This window comes from Ranitomeya imitator, chromosome 5, assembly GCF_032444005.1.
Source record: "Ranitomeya imitator isolate aRanImi1 chromosome 5, aRanImi1.pri, whole genome shotgun sequence".
Classification (NCBI taxonomy): domain Eukaryota; kingdom Metazoa; phylum Chordata; class Amphibia; order Anura; family Dendrobatidae; genus Ranitomeya; species Ranitomeya imitator.
This window is the reverse complement of record NC_091286.1, coordinates 485,897,880-485,914,132: the sequence shown is the minus strand read 5'-3', so window position 1 is coordinate 485,914,132 and position 16,253 is coordinate 485,897,880.

Sequence of the window (16,253 nt, the reverse complement as noted above, 5' to 3'; positions counted from 1 at the left end):
CGGAAAGTAGGAAAAGGATTAAATTCCAGAGAGACTTGGATGACTATGAGAATAACCGAGTCTATCGTTGGCAGGATAAATCTACATTCTACCCTAATACTACTAGATCTGACTTTCATTCCTCCATTGACCTTTCTACCTCAGGTTCAGAAACCGATAGACGCGACAACCCGAGTGGATCAAATACTTTTTTAGGCCAGCGGAGACGACGACAACCTCAAAGAAGAAGAGGATACGGAGGAGTCAACGAAAGAAGAGACGCAGACTTCTACAGAGTGACCAGATCCCAGGTAAAACACCATTGGTCATAAACATCTCATCAAGGACTCTCAGTACCGCCGAACATAACGTTCTACAGAAAGGCCTTTCCTTTTGTCCCTCTTACAAATTTGACACATTCAATATGGACATGGATCTACACCGATTTTACCGTCGTCTACGACTCCTTGTACATTTCAATTCCCCTGAAACAGTACCTTCTACTACCTCTGACACCTCCAGATCTCTGATTTCCTCTCATAGCTTGGGGTTACGCAATAAGAGCTCATATAGACCCCCTAAGGCTTCTCACGCCGTTGAAGCTTTCATTGATGCTATTGAACACTCCTTTTCAAAACTCCGTCAAGATATTGAGACACGGAAATTACACACTTCCCCAAACCTCAGTGCCCCCGACTTCTATGCTTTACAGTCACTACGTAATTACAAGAACATTATTATTAAGCCAGCCGATAAAGGCGGGGCTATAGTCATTATGAATAGACTGGACTACATTAAAGAGATCTACCGACAACTACATGACGACACGGTTTATCGGTTACTACCATCTGATCCCACAACCATGATCAGAGACCTCATTGGAGATACCTTGTGCTCCTACGTAAAAAAAGGTGTCATTGATCTTAAAACAAGGGACTATTTGACTAAAGATTTTCCAATCATTCCAGTATTTTATATACTGCCTAAGATACATAAAAATCTTGAGCACCCACCAGGCCGCCCGATTGTGGCTTCGACAGAATCGATACTTTCTCCACTTGCTATCTTCTTGGAAAAGAATCTGACTCCGCACATACGTACGTTACCCTCTTTTCTTCTTGACACGGGTGATTTCCTACACCAACTACGGAATCTAGACTCCCTTCCAACTGATTTCCTACTAGTCTCCCTGGACGTTAAAGATTTATATACCTCCATCCCCCACACACAGGGTATTCTCAGTGTGAGACATCTACTTGCCAACTCGTCACTTGACCCAGATGTCATAAATCTCTGTATTGACTTACTGACAATAGTCCTTACAAAAATTTTTTTTATGTTCGAGGACCAATTTTATTTACAAACTAAAGGTACCGCCATGGGATCTAATGTGGCACCACCATATGCTAACAGCTACATGGCCCTATTTGAGGAGGAGATAGTATACCCTGACCCACTGTTCCAAGCATATTGCCCCTTCTGGAGACGGTACATAGACGATGTCTTTTGCCTATGGACTGGCACATCACAGACATTAGATCTATTTTTTCACACCCTTAACACAGCTTGGCCAGGGCTTTCCTTTACGATAACGAGCAGCATAGAAAAAGTCAGTTTTTTAGACACCATGGTCTTTAGAGATAGTCTGGGTACCCTCAAAACCGACCTCTATACCAAACCAACTGACAGGAACAGCCTGCTGCATTATCAAAGTCTACACCCCAACGCTACTAAAAAATCTATCCCTCGTTCCCAATTCAAACGGGTACAGAGGATAGTTACAGAACCTGACCTCCTCAAAACCAGAACAGACGAAATGTACTCCAAATTTAGAGAAAGAGGTTATCCAACTGATCTTCTAACTGAGGCCATCAACCCCTCACCTACAGCACGCCCTCTCAATAGGAAAAGAGTCCCTTTTGTACATACATATCACCCATATGTACACATTCTACACCATAATATCAGACGACACTGGAACATATTACGTACAGCTCACCCACACATTCCAGAATTTCAGGAACATTTTCTACCATGCTATAAGCGTCCTTCCAACATCCGTGACTCCCTGGTCAAAGCTGACCTGGGGAGCTGTAAGGAGAAAACGCAACGCTTTCTTAATCAACCGAAATATGGTACCTTTCCATGTTTACACTGCAATCAATGCAGCAGCATAATTAAAGGGGACTCCTTTCATCATCCCCACTCTGGAAAGAGATACAAGATCAAAAGCTACTTTACCTGTGACTCAACATTTGTGGTTTATGCTATTAAATGTCCGTGTGGCCTCCTATATATTGGAGAGACAACCCAACCGATTAGATCACGCATTTCTAAGCACAAATCAACCATCCGATGCCAGAATCTACTATTGCCACTACCAGCCCATTTTGTCTCGAAGGGCCATAATGTGTCTCAGCTGAGGTTTCAGGTGTTGGAACACATTTCGGTACCCAGGCGGGGTGGCGACAGAATCCACCTCCTTAAAAAGAGGGAGGCATATTGGATTCATGAGTTACAAACTCTGGCTCCTAAAGGACTCAATAGAGACTATGACCCCCTAGCTTTTATTTAAGACTCTCTAGACATTATGGGTATTGTACTTTAATAACATGATTTTAGTCATATGTACTGTATGCCGTTTACTAATATATTTGTCTTTATCTACAGAGTCGACTTTATTGATATTCTCCATGCAAGTCACTGCCTGCTCCCTCCCCCACCCTGGATTTTCCTATCCCTTGCTCCGTACCCGACTGCATATAATTTCTATGTATTGTATTATTTTCATCCTTCATTCACACATTTACCATTAGGATATTATCCCATTTTTTATGTGTACGCTTTATATCCAACTGATATTAGTTTTGGTTACACTCCATACCATACCTATGGTAATTTGTGCTACTTCCGGTCTCGGCCGCCTTTGGCACTACATTTCCCACTACTCTTAGCTCCCCATACAGGTAGTTTACATCACCATAGATGACGCTCTTCTGGTCCGGCTACTTCCGGACTACACTTCCCATGATTCCTGACCACTCTTAGCTCCCCACACAGGCAGCTTACATCATCGTAGATGACGCACTTCCGGTTCCGGCCATTCCCGGACTACATTTCCCATGATTCCTGACTCGCCTATTCTCTCTCGGTGCGCATCTCCTTATAGGATGACGCACTTCCGGTTTTTTACGATACTGCCTATCCCGCCCCTGGCCTACTTAAACCGGTCTCTGTGAGCATGGTGCATTCAACCAGCGGCGGACACCGCGTTGATGTACACTATTTGCTCTCATAATACCGGTAAGTCTCTCTACAGCCTACTATCCTTTGGGCATGGTGATACCTGATTCGGCGGTGACTCTTTCTATACCTATTACCTTTGTACAGGAGTGGACCTGCTTCATATGAGAATTTTCTCTTATCATAAATGTAAAACTTTCCTTATATTAGGTAAGCCCATGATGTTCTTCTTTTTGCCCAGTAGTTTTCTAGTTTTTTAACTATATATTTTATTTCTATCTCTAGATCATTAATCGTTCCTCCGGGGTTGCATGTGTGCATATATATATATATTTCTGCTTCGGCCAATATATTTCTGCTTCGGCCATTATATTCTACTCCAGGGTGAGAATAGTAGCATCTCCTATGGTTGCCTATTTTTTTACTATAGCCTTTGACTATAACCTAGTTATTTTCAGCCATTTTTGCATTTCTTTTATAGTTATTTGTCGGACACTATTCCTTATATCTAATACGGGCATCATTATAGCACCCTGTATGGGTCTCATTATTTCTTACTAGGTGAGAATCTTCCCTTTTGCCTTTTTGCTGCTTATTATTCTCGTTTCTACTACCCTATACTGAGTATGTCATATATTCTTTGCTAGTGACCTTCTACAGCCCATTCCGGACGAACATACATAAACACATACCGTTTATCCGGTTAGTATGGCTATATTTGTGATGTTCAGGCTATTACAAGGCACATTCCTTACACACTTTTTTGCTACTACAGGATACTTTCCGATAGCATTGAGGTTTAACAAACCACTACATCATAGGACCCTCTCTACCTGTAACAGTCTTCCATATTTTCCATTACGCTAGCAGTCGGGTATGTAAAATATGTCACCTCATCCCCACCTGTTTTTCCTTCCTTCCCATCCATCACAATTTCTGAGATTTACCTTATTATATCATTTTGACATGTTCATTATTGTAATTGTCATATTTTGTTATATGTCTATGCAGTCTACTGAAGAAGGTTTAAATGTAAAACCGAAACGTTTATGCTGGACTGCTGTTACAAGTAATAAAAGATTTTCTGTTCAATTTTTCACTACCCACTTAGTTGAGTGCCAAGTTATTTACTTATTAGATCTGGAGATTGACTTGGCCATTGCAGAATGTTCCACTTTTTGGCACTCATGAACTCCTGGGTAGCTTTGGCTGTATGCTTGGGGTCATTGTCCATCTGTACTATGAAGCGCCGTCCAATCAACTTTGCAGCATTTGGCTGAATCTGGGCTGAAAGTATATCCCGGTACACTTCAGAATTCATCCGGCTACTCTTGTCTGCTCTTATGTCATCAATAAACACAAGTGACCCAGTGCCATTGAAAGCCATGCATGCCCATGCCATCACGTTGCCTCCACCATGTTTTACAGAGGATGTGGTGTGCCTTGGATCATGTGCCGTTCCCTTTCTTCTCCAAACTTTTTTCTTCCCATCATTCTGGTACAGGTTGATCTTTGTCTCATCTGTCCATAGAATACTTTTCCAGAACTGAGCTGGCTTCTTGAGGTGTTTTTCTGCAAATTTAACTCTGGCCTGTCTATTTTTGGTATTGATGAATGGTTTGCATCTAGATGTGAACCCTTTGTATTTACTGTCATGGAGTCTTCTCTTTACTGTTGACTTAGAGACAAATACACCTACTTCACTGAGAGTATTCTGGACTTCAGTTGATGTTGTGAACGGGTTCTTCTTCACCAAATTAAGTATGCGGCGATCATCCACCACTGTTGTCATCCGTGGACGCCCAGGCCTTTTTGAGTTCCCAAGCTCACCAGTCAATTCCTTTTTTCTCAGAATGTACCCAACTGTTGATTTTGCTACTCCAAGCATGTCTGCTATCTCTCTGATGGATTTTTTCTTTTTTTTCAGCCTCAGGATGTTCTGCTTCACCTCAATTGAGAGTTCCTTTGACCGCATGTTGTCTGCTCACAGCAACAGCTTCCAAATGCAAAACCACACACCTGGAATCCACCCCTGACCTTTTAACTACTTTATTGATTACAGGTTTACGAGGGAGACGCCTTCAGAGTTAATTGCAGCCCTTAGAGTCCATTGTCCAATTACTTTTGGTCCCTTGAAAAAGAGGACGCTATGCATTACAGAGCTATGATTCCTAAACCCTTTCTGCGATTTGGATGTGGAAACTATCATATTGCAGCTGGGAGTGTGCACTTTCAGCCCATATTATATATATAATTGTATTTCTGAACATGTTTTTGTAAACAGCTAAAATAACAAAACTTGTGTCACTGTCCAAATATTTCTGGCCCTAACTGTACGACTCCACTCTCCCTGATATATTTGTTACTTGTAAGTCGGTATCCGGTTTCTTTGTTCTAGAAACAGTCATAATAAACAAAAAAATTGCAATGTGTCGGTATAGGGTCACTACCCTGTAACGGAGTTCCCCTCGTGATCTCCTCCTGGCATTAGATAATGGTGATTTTTTTTCTTTCTGATGGAATTTCCAGGAGGGAGGGGTACCTTCGCCTTAAGTGGGCAATCTTTACAGTTTTTTAATACCATGGCGTCCGTAGCTGTCACCAACTGGCGGTTGCATTTCTGCATTTAGACTAGCACTGTCTGTTATCTCCTCCTCCGTTGGGCTTCTCTGGCTCTCCCACTCTACCTCGCTCCTTCCCCCCACGTATCATTGCTGTTAATGCACTTTGGAGGTTTTCTTATCTGGATAATTCCAGGTAGTATCTTTCTGATAATCTATGTATGGTAGGAACATTTAGTGACATATAGGTATCTCTTGGGTATATGAGGTTGCATTAATGGTTCTTTAGTCTGGACACTTCCAGCTAGTATTTTAGCTATAGTCGGCATATACATTTACCTTGCTCCTCCCCTCTAATTATTATTGCTGTGAATGTACCATGGAGATTCTCTAGTCTGGACACTTCCAGCTAGTATCTCTCTAATAATTTCTGGACACTTCCAGTTAGTTTTTTAGTTATAGTCGGCATAGACATATACCTTGCCTCTCCTATTACTATTGCTGTGAATGTATTATGGGGGTTCTCTAGTCTGGACACTTCCAGCTAACACTTTAGCTATAGTCGGCATATACATTTACCTTGCTCCTCCCCTTTAATTATTATTGCTGTGAATATACCATGGAGATTCTCTAGTCTGGACACTTCCAGCTAGTATCTCTCTAATAATTTCTGGACACTTCCAGTTAGTTTTTTAGTTATAGTCGGCATAGACATATACCTTGCCTCTCCTATTACTATTGCTGTGAATGTATTATGGGGGTTCTCTAGTCTGGACACTTCCAGCTAGTATCTCTCCTATTTTTTGCATATGATATGAACATTTACTTACATATTGGCTTTATTTGGGTATACTATGTGGAATTAATGGTTCTTTAGTCTGCATACTTCCAATGAGTATCTTGGAAATAGTCCACATTTGGTGGAAACGGTTGCTTACATACTGTTATCACTTAGGTATCGTAGGTGGATGGCCACTTATGCGTAATTTGCTATTATAGCAAGCAATATCATATTATGCATTGATGGTTATCTATTTATTTTGTGAGTGGAGCAGGCATTATATTAGAGATACCTACTGTTATTTCTCCACCCCTACATATCCTCCTTTTTTTGTATATTGGTGCACTGTATACAGGGGTTCAGGGCTTTTATCTGCCTCCCCCTTCTCTACTAAATTAGACCCAGGTAATCACTGCCTCTGTTATCATCGGTGCCCGGGGCGGCGCTGCACGGGTGCATTTTTGTACGCTTGCATCGTCATGTGGCGCCTGTAGCTTGCAAATCACCCTTGGAGCGCACTATAACTACGTCGCGCCGTTGGTTGCGGACCGATAATGACGTCTAGGGTGGGCGTTCTAAGAAGCGCTATACACTGACATTACTTTCATGTACGCCTGTGTCATCCGTAGGCGCCCGGCGCGTCATACGTAGGCGCCCGGCGCTTGCGTTCCAGCGGTGGAACGCAATACACCAGCGGCGCACCGGAAGTCGCATATTCAATATGGCGCCGGCACTTCCGGTTTCGCCGTAATGAGCGGCTTGTATATTGTAGGCATGGAGAAGTGTGGACATGCGTTTAAGGATGGGAGTGCGGCTGGGACCCTATTCCAATTAGGGACTCTGTGACAGGTTGGTGGGGGTGACCGCTGATTATTCCAGCTGGCAAGGGGGGAGGGGATTCTGGCTTATTAGGAGGCAGCGCACGCCATGTGGAGCTGACTCACTTATCTATGTCCGGCAGACAGCACACAAGTCTGCCTGTATTTGGGAAGCCATACAGCCACTGCGTATAGGCTCTGCTTGTTTGGATTATTTACTATCTCCTACGGACTTGTTAGCTGTATCTGGGCCAGTTGGCCATGAAATACTTCCCTGATGAATCTCCGTGATCGGAGAAGAAACGCGTTGGGAGGCGCTATCTACAACTGCAACTAACATTTTTTGGAGAGTGTCCGTAGTGGGACTGATTTGGGCCTGTCCTTGTGAGGACAGGAGTTATTACTGGGGCATGACAGGGGTTTAGGGAACAGGTCCCCCGCCCCCCCCCCCCCATTTCTTTAGCCCACAACTACTGGAACCTCTTAGGGACCTTCATCATTGGCATGGGGACCCTTTGTCCATGATTGGTGAGATCCAACCATTTTTTATCTGAGCACAGTTTTCGGCGTGAGCACTTATTTATTTCTTTTGTATTGTTTTGTCCACTATTTAATATTATTAGTAAAAGTTATGTTTTATTCTATTGGGTTATGCTCTTCTAGCTATTTCTACTATCTACTACCAGCGGTCAGAGCCTCAATTGTACTTGCAGCTGGTAGATGTCTGTGAGTACAATTGATCTCCGGGAGCCGGCGCGCTGCAGCTTCTCTGTGCCGGCTGTCAGCTTGACAGTCGGCACAGAGAACAGCTGACTCCCAATGCGGGGGCGGCAGAATGCAGCCACCGGGGTAGACACGCGTTCCCCGCGGCACACCCGACCATGTGTCGCGGCACACCAGTGTGCCGCGGAACACTGGTTGAAAATCACTGCTTTATGCCATAGTAGGATGGAGCTTGGTTATATTCGTGTGAATACTTATCACCACATTCAGCATAACATCTATATATTGTGAGAGAGCATGCTCATCACTATTCGTTACTCGCTCGAGCATCAGTGTGCTCGAGAAGCTCGTTACTCTGTGAGTATTTTTTCAATATTCAAGCAGAAGTTATAGTTCCCACCCCGCATGTTTTGGCACATTTTAAACAGCCAATGAACATGTGTGGATTGCTTGCCAGTTACTCTATTGCCATAGCCATCTTGGCTGTGACTTTACTGTGATTGGCTGGCCATAGAGCATCATCAGGTCTACATAAGACCCATCATGCTATGCTCGGCACACTGTACCCCGGAAAAAGGTGCTGATGAAAGAGGAACAGAATTGTAGCTTTAAATTAGCCTGGGATTCAACCACATTTATATTTCTGCTAAGAACAACAACAGCCCTTCTTAGGGCCAACTATAATAAACTAGCTATTGAACCCGTTCTACGCCCGGGTGGTGAACAGTTATATTGGTATATGGTCTCCATCCTCTCATGTGCTGCTCCATGCTGCGTCCCCATCCTGTCATGTGCTTCTCCATCCTGCATCCCCATCCTGTCATGTACTGCTCCATCCTGCGTCCCCATCCTGTCATGAGCTGCTCCATCCTGCGCCCCCATCCTGACATGTGCTGCTCCCATCCTGCGCCTCCATTCTGATATGTGCTGCACCCATCCTGCGCCTCCATTCTGACATGTGCTGCACCCATCCTGCAATGTGCTGCTGCTATCCTGCACCCCTGTTCTGTCATGTGCTGCCCTATTCTGTCATGTTCTGCTCCCATCCTGCGCCCCCGTTCTGTAATTTGCTTCTCCCATCCATATGCCCCATACGCTGCTCCATAAAGGTTTATGGCCCCCATAAGATGCTCCATAGTATATGCGCCGTACACTGCTCCATAAAGGTTTATGGCCCCCATAACATGCTCCATAGTATTATATGCCCCGTACACTGCTCCATAAAGGTTTATGGCCCCATAAGATGCTCCATGGTATTATATGCCCCCGTACACTGCTCCTTTATGGTTGATGGCCCCATAAGATGCTCCATGGTATTATATGCCCCCGTACACTGCTCCTTTATGGTTGATGGCCCCATAAGATGCTCCATGGTATTATATGCCCCCATACACTGCTCCATTATGGTTGATGGCCCCATAAGATGCTCCATGGTATTATATGCCCCCGTACACTGCTCCATTATGGTTGATCGCCCCATAAGATGCTCCATGGTATTATATGCCCCCATACAGTGCTCCATTAGGGTTGATGGCCCCATAAGATTGTCCATGGTATTATATGCCCCCGTACACTGCTCCATTAGGGTTGATGGCCCCATAAGATGCTCCATGGTATTATATGCCCCCTACACTGCTCCATTATGGTTGATGGCCCCATAAGATGCTCCATGGTATTATATGCCCCCGTACACTGCTCCAATATGGTTGATGGCCCCATAAGATGCTCCATGGTATTATATGCCCCCTACACTGCTCCATTATGGTTGATGGCCCCATAAGATTATCCATGGTATTATATGCCCCCGTTCACTGCTCCGTAAATCTGACAGGGAGAAGGACTTGGGGATCCTAGTTAATGATAAACTTACCTGGAGCAGCCAGTGCCAGGCAGCAGCTGCCAAGGCAAACAGGATCATGGGGTGCATTAAAAGAGGTCTGGATACACATGATGAGAGCATTATACTGCCTCTGTACAAATCCCTAGTTAGACCGCACATGGAGTACTGTGTCCAGTTTTGGGCACCGGTGCTCAGGAAGGATATAATGGAACTAGAGAGAGTACAAAGGAGGGCAACAAAATTAATAAAGGGGATGGGAGAACTACAATACCCAGATAGATTAGCGAAATTAGGATTATTTAGTCTAGAAAAAAGACGACTGAGGGGCGATCTAATAACCATGTATAAGTATATAAGGGGACAATACAAATATCTCGCTGAGGATCTGTTTATACCAAGGAAGGTGACGGGCACAAGGGGGCATTCTTTGCGTCTGGAGGAGAGAAGGTTTTTCCACCAACATAGAAGAGGATTCTTTACTGTTAGGGCAGTGAGAATCTGGAATTGCTTGCCTGAGGAGGTGGTGATGGCGAACTCAGTCGAGGGGTTCAAGAGAGGCCTGGATGTCTTCCTGGAGCAGAACAATATTGTATCATACAATTATTAGGTTCTGTAGAAGGACGTAGATCTGGGGATTTATTATGATGGAATATAGGCTGAACTGGATGGACAAATGTCTTTTTTCGGCCTTACTAACTATGTTACTATGTTACTATGTTACTATAATGGTTGATGGCCCCATAAGATGCTCCATGGTATTATATGCCCCCTACACTGCTCCATTATGGTTGATGGCCCCATAAGATGCTCCATGGTATTATATGCCCCCGTACACTGCTCCAATATGGTTGATGGCCCCATAAGATGCTCCATGGTATTATATGCCCTGTACACTGCTCCATTATGGTTGATGGCCCCCATAAGATGCTCCATGGTATCATATGCCCCCATACACTGCTCCATTATGGTTGATGGCCCCATAAGATGCTCCATGGTATTATATGCTCCCGTACACTGCTCCATTATGGTTGATGGCCCCATAAGATGCTCCATGGTATTATATGCCCCGTACACTGCTCCATTAGGGTTGATGGCCCCCATAAGATGCTCCATGGTATCATATGCCCCCATACACTGCTCCATTATGGTTGATGGCCCCATAAGATGCTCCATGGTATTTTATGCCCTCGTACACTGCTCCTTTATGGTTGATGGCCCCATAAGATGCTCCATGGTATTATATGCCCCGTACACTGCTCCATTAGGGTTGATGGCCCCATAAGATTCTCCATGGTATTATATGCCCCCGTACACTGCTCCATTATGGTTGATGGCCCCATAAGATGCTCCATGGTATTATATGCCCCCGTACACTGCTCCATTATGGTTGATGGCCCCATAAGATGCTCCATGGTATTATATGCCCCCGTACACTGCTCCATTATGGTTGATGGCCCCATAAGATGCTCCATGGTGTTATATGCCCCCGTACACTGCTCCATTATGGTTGATGGCCCCCATAGGATGCTCCATGGTATTTTATGCCCCCATACACTGCTCCATTATGGTTGATGGCCCCATAAGATGCTCCATGGTATTATATGCCCCCGTACACTGCTCCATTATGGTTGATGGCCCCATAAGATGCTCTATAGTATTATATGCCCCGTATGCTGCTGCGATATATAAAAAAAATCCATACTCACCTATCGTCGCTGGGTGCCAAGTGCTGGGGGGCCTGAGCAGGTGGGGATACCGGCGCGCTGTGGGGGTCAGGTGCCGGAGTCGCCGCTCGCTCAGGCCCACGACACTTGCTATATTCACCTGGCCCTAATCCAGCGCTGCATGCCGCTCCGTGTTCTGGGTCCTATGGCTGTGACTGTTCACGCCCATTAAGCGCGTCATCGCACCCTCTGAACTGTGAACGTCACAGGCAGTGGACCCGTGAGACGGAGCCACATGCAGCACTGGAACGGGGGACAGGTGAATATACTTACTCTCCTGGTGCGTCCCTGCCTCTCCGGGGGAGATCGCGGTGTGCGTTCAGTGTTTACGCATACCGCAATCTCCTGGGAGCATCACTCTGTGGGGTCCAGACTGCGCCGGCGCTTGCGCAGTCTATAAAGGCTTCGGACAGAGTGACGCTCCCAGCGTTATATTATAGATAGTAATACTGCTGATTGCAGCACTTAGATAGAGATTGTGCTGAAGGGATCGTGTAGGGCAGGATAGGGTGAATTGCACGCTCTTAAGGGTATGTGCACACATAGAATGGTCCTCTGCAGATTTTTCCGCAGCGGATTTGATAAATGTGCAGGGCAAAAATGCTGCGTTTTTGCTGCAGATTTACTGCAGTTTTTGTGCCGATTCCATTGCGGTTTTACACCTGCGGTTTTCTATTGGAGCAGGTGTAAAACTGCTGCGGAATCCGCAGAAAATAGTGAAATGCTGCGGAATGTAAAACGCTGCGTTTCCGCGCGTTTTTTTCCGCAGCATGGGCACAGCGTTTTCTGTTTCCCATAGGTTTACATTGTAATGTAAACTCATGGGAAACTGCTGCAGACCCGCAGCTGAGGAAAAGCTATGGATCCGCAGCAAAATCCACATCGTGTGCACAGTCTTATGCATCAGCCTGCAACTGATACTAAAACCTGTTTTCCAGGCTAAAAATATTCTTTTTGCTCTTAATCCTGCAAATTGTTCTGAGCAGGGAAATATTATACATTATTTATTCTTCAGCAGTTGTGCTTCAAAAGCATATATATAGCCAGACTTGGTTGGATCTCAACAGCATTGCCATAATGATGATGTCTCATACATCCATCTGAAGTGTGCAAATTTGCCTGGTATTGTAATGCTCCCTTTTTTTTTTTTGAGCTGTGAAATTTTGGATGGCACTTATTGTGCTACAGTTGGAGCAAAAACCCTCTCAAAAGAAATGGTTTGTTGAAAAAAAAATTGCATTGCTGTATCTTTACTGCAGTCTCATATGTCATGCAACATGTGGGGATGAGGGGAAGCCCAAATGCTAGGGAAACGTGTAGTGGAGACTCCTAGGCAGATCTATTAGTAACCTACTTACCCTACTGTCCCTATATTGATTCCACAGCAATTGCCAAGCAGGAAACCTAAGCCCTGTATATCCCTAGAGCTAGGCCATGAATAGGTAAGGGGGGTGACACTGGTCTGTTCCCTACTGAACACTAAAGACAAGAATGGAGAGAAAGAAGGAGGAAGAAACCTATCTTAAGCAGACTCAAGAGAAGTAACACCAGGGATTAAGTAAGCCGACTGCTATAGCTCCAAGCCTTCACAAGAGAAAATGTGAATACCACCTGCAGCTCCTTGAAGCAGACTGAGAGTCTGTCATCACCAAGGTCCAGGTGTGTCAATTTGAGCAGGAGACTGGGTCACTGGGTCCAAAAGTCAGAAGGATAAGTAGACATCTGCAATGCCAAAAGCAGAGACCTTCTACAGCCAGATGCTGAGTGAAAAACTAGTGGTGAGTGTGAAAATTTAAATTGTAAGAATTGTTCAAGTACTTTGAAAAAGTTTTAGCAGGTGTGGAAAAAAGATGCTTTGTAAAGATGCTTCCAAAAACAGAAGTGCTAATAGTTTATTTTAATTAACTTAGTATATGGAAAAAAGAAGAAATGAGAATTAACTCAATATTGTGTGGACACACTTTACCTTCAAAGTTTCATCAATGCATAAATTCTTCTAGGCACAATTACACACAGATTTTGAAGGAACCCTGCAGGGAGGCTGCTCCAAATATCTTGGAGTACAGTCATGGAAAAAAATTTTGAGAATGAGACAAATATTAATTTTTCCAAAATCTACTGCTTCATTTTTTCTAATGGCAATTTGCATATACTCCTGAATGTCAGAGTGATCAGCTTAACAGCAATTACTGTACTTGCAAAGTCAATATTTGCCCAGAAAATGAACTTTAACCCCCAAAACACATTTCAACATCATTGCAGTCCTGCCTTAAAAGGAGCAGCTAACATCGTTTTAGTGATTGATCCATTAACACAGGTGTGGGTGTTGATGAGGACAGGGCTGGCGATCAGTCAGTCATGATTAAGTAAGAATGACATCACTGGACACTTTAAAAGGAGGCTGGTGCTTGGTATCATTGTTTCTCTTCAGTTAACCATGGTTATCTCTAAAGAAACACGTGCAGCCATCATTGCACTGCACAAAAGTGGCCTAACAGGGAAGAGTATCGCAGCTACAAAGATTGCACCTCAGTCAACAATCTATCGCATCATCAAGAACTTCAAGGAGAGAGCTTCCATTGTTGTCAAAAAGGCTCCAGGGCGCCCAAGAAAGACCAGCAAGCGCCAGGACCATATCTTAAAACTGTTTCAGCTGTGGGATCGGACTACCAGCAGTGCCGAGCTTGCTCAGGAATGGCAGCAGGCTGGTGTGAGTGCTTCTGCACGCACTGTGAGGCGGAGACTCTTTGAGCAAGGCCTGGTTTCAAGGAGGGCAGCAAAGAAGCCACTTCTCTCCAGAAAAAACATCAGGGACCGACTGATATTCTGCGAAAGGTACAGGGAGTGGACTGCTGAGGACTGGGGCAAAGTCATTTTCTCTGATGAATCCCCTTTTCGATTGTTTGGGACATCTGGAAAACAGCTTATTCGGAGAAGAAGAGGTGAGCGCTACCACCAGTCTTGTCTCATGCCAACTGTAAAGCATCCTGAAACCATTCATGTGTGGGGTTGCTTCTCAGCCAAGGGAATTTACTCACTCACAGTCTTGCCTAAAAACACAGCCATGAATAAAGAATGGTACCAGAATGTCCTCCAAGTGCAACTTCTCCCAACCGTCCAAGAGCAGTTTGGCGCCCAACAATGCCTTTTCCAGCATGATGGAGCACCTTGCCATAAAGCAAAGGTGATATCTAAATGGCTCATGGAACAAAACATAGAGATTTTGGGTCCATGGCCTGGAAACTCCCCAGATCTTAATCCCATTGAGAACTTGTGGTCAATCATCAAGTGACAGGTGGACAAACAAAAACCAACAAATTCTGGCAAAATGCAAGCAATTATTATGTAAGAATGGACTGCTATCAGTCAGGATTTGGTCCAGAAGTTGATTGAGAGCACGCCAGGGAGAATTGCAGAGGTCTTGAAGAAGAAGGGTCAACACTGCAAATATTGACTTGCTGCATTAACTCATTCTAACTGTCAATGTAACCTATTGGTACTCATAATATGATTGCAATTATATTTCTGTATGTGATATGAACATCAGACAAACACTAATAAAAACCAGAGGGCAGCAGATCATGTGAAAATATCATTTTGGTGTCATTCTCAAAACTTTTGGCCATGACTGTACTTACCACAGATTGTCTGTTAACATTGGCTTACACAAGTCATTCTGTCTCTTCTTGTAATGCTAGATATTCTTGATGATGTTTAGAACAAGGCTCGGTGGGAGCCATATCACTACTTCCAGGACTCTTTTTTCTTCTTTAAGCAGACATATTGACATTGAGTGTATGTTTTAGGATGTTATTCTGCTGCAGAATAAATTTGGAGCCAATCAGACACCTCCTGTGATATTATTGAATGACGGATTAGTGTCTGCCTTTACTGCTCAGCATTGTGGACTTCATTAATCTTGACTCCCAAATTGATTTCCTGAACCGCAGACCCAAACTTCCAAGGAACTTCCACCACGCTTAACTCTTGCTTGCAGTCACTAATTATTGTATTCTTATCAAGCCCTAAGCCAAACAAACTCCATTTTGTTAGAGTGGAATATTTAATATTTTAACTAATCATTCCAGTGCACCTGCTTGCATGTTTCTACTCCCCAGTTTGTTTGCTTTGTGCATAATGGAATCCTTTGGTCTTCATGTCAGAGTTATGGAATTTATTGAGAACTACCATATATACTCGAGTATAAGCCGAGATTTTCAGCCCATTTTTTTAGTATAAAAGTGCCCCTCTCGGCTAATACTCGAGTCATTGTGCCAAGGGGTCGGCAGGAGTAGAGGCTGTTACATCATACTCACCTGCTCCTGGGGCGGTCTGTGCACTTCCCTTATTCTCCTATGGTCTCCGGTGCCTTCAGCTCTTCCTGTATTCATCGGGCTGGAAATGAGCGCATCGCCGACCCCCATCACATGATCGGGGGTCAGCGATGCGTCTGCATAGTAACCATAGAGGTCCTTGAGACCTCTATCATTGCAGATGCCGGACTGCTATGAGCGCCACCCTGTTGTCGGCGCTCATAGCAATGCAGGAATTCAGCTACATAGGAGCGATCTGATGAGCCGATAG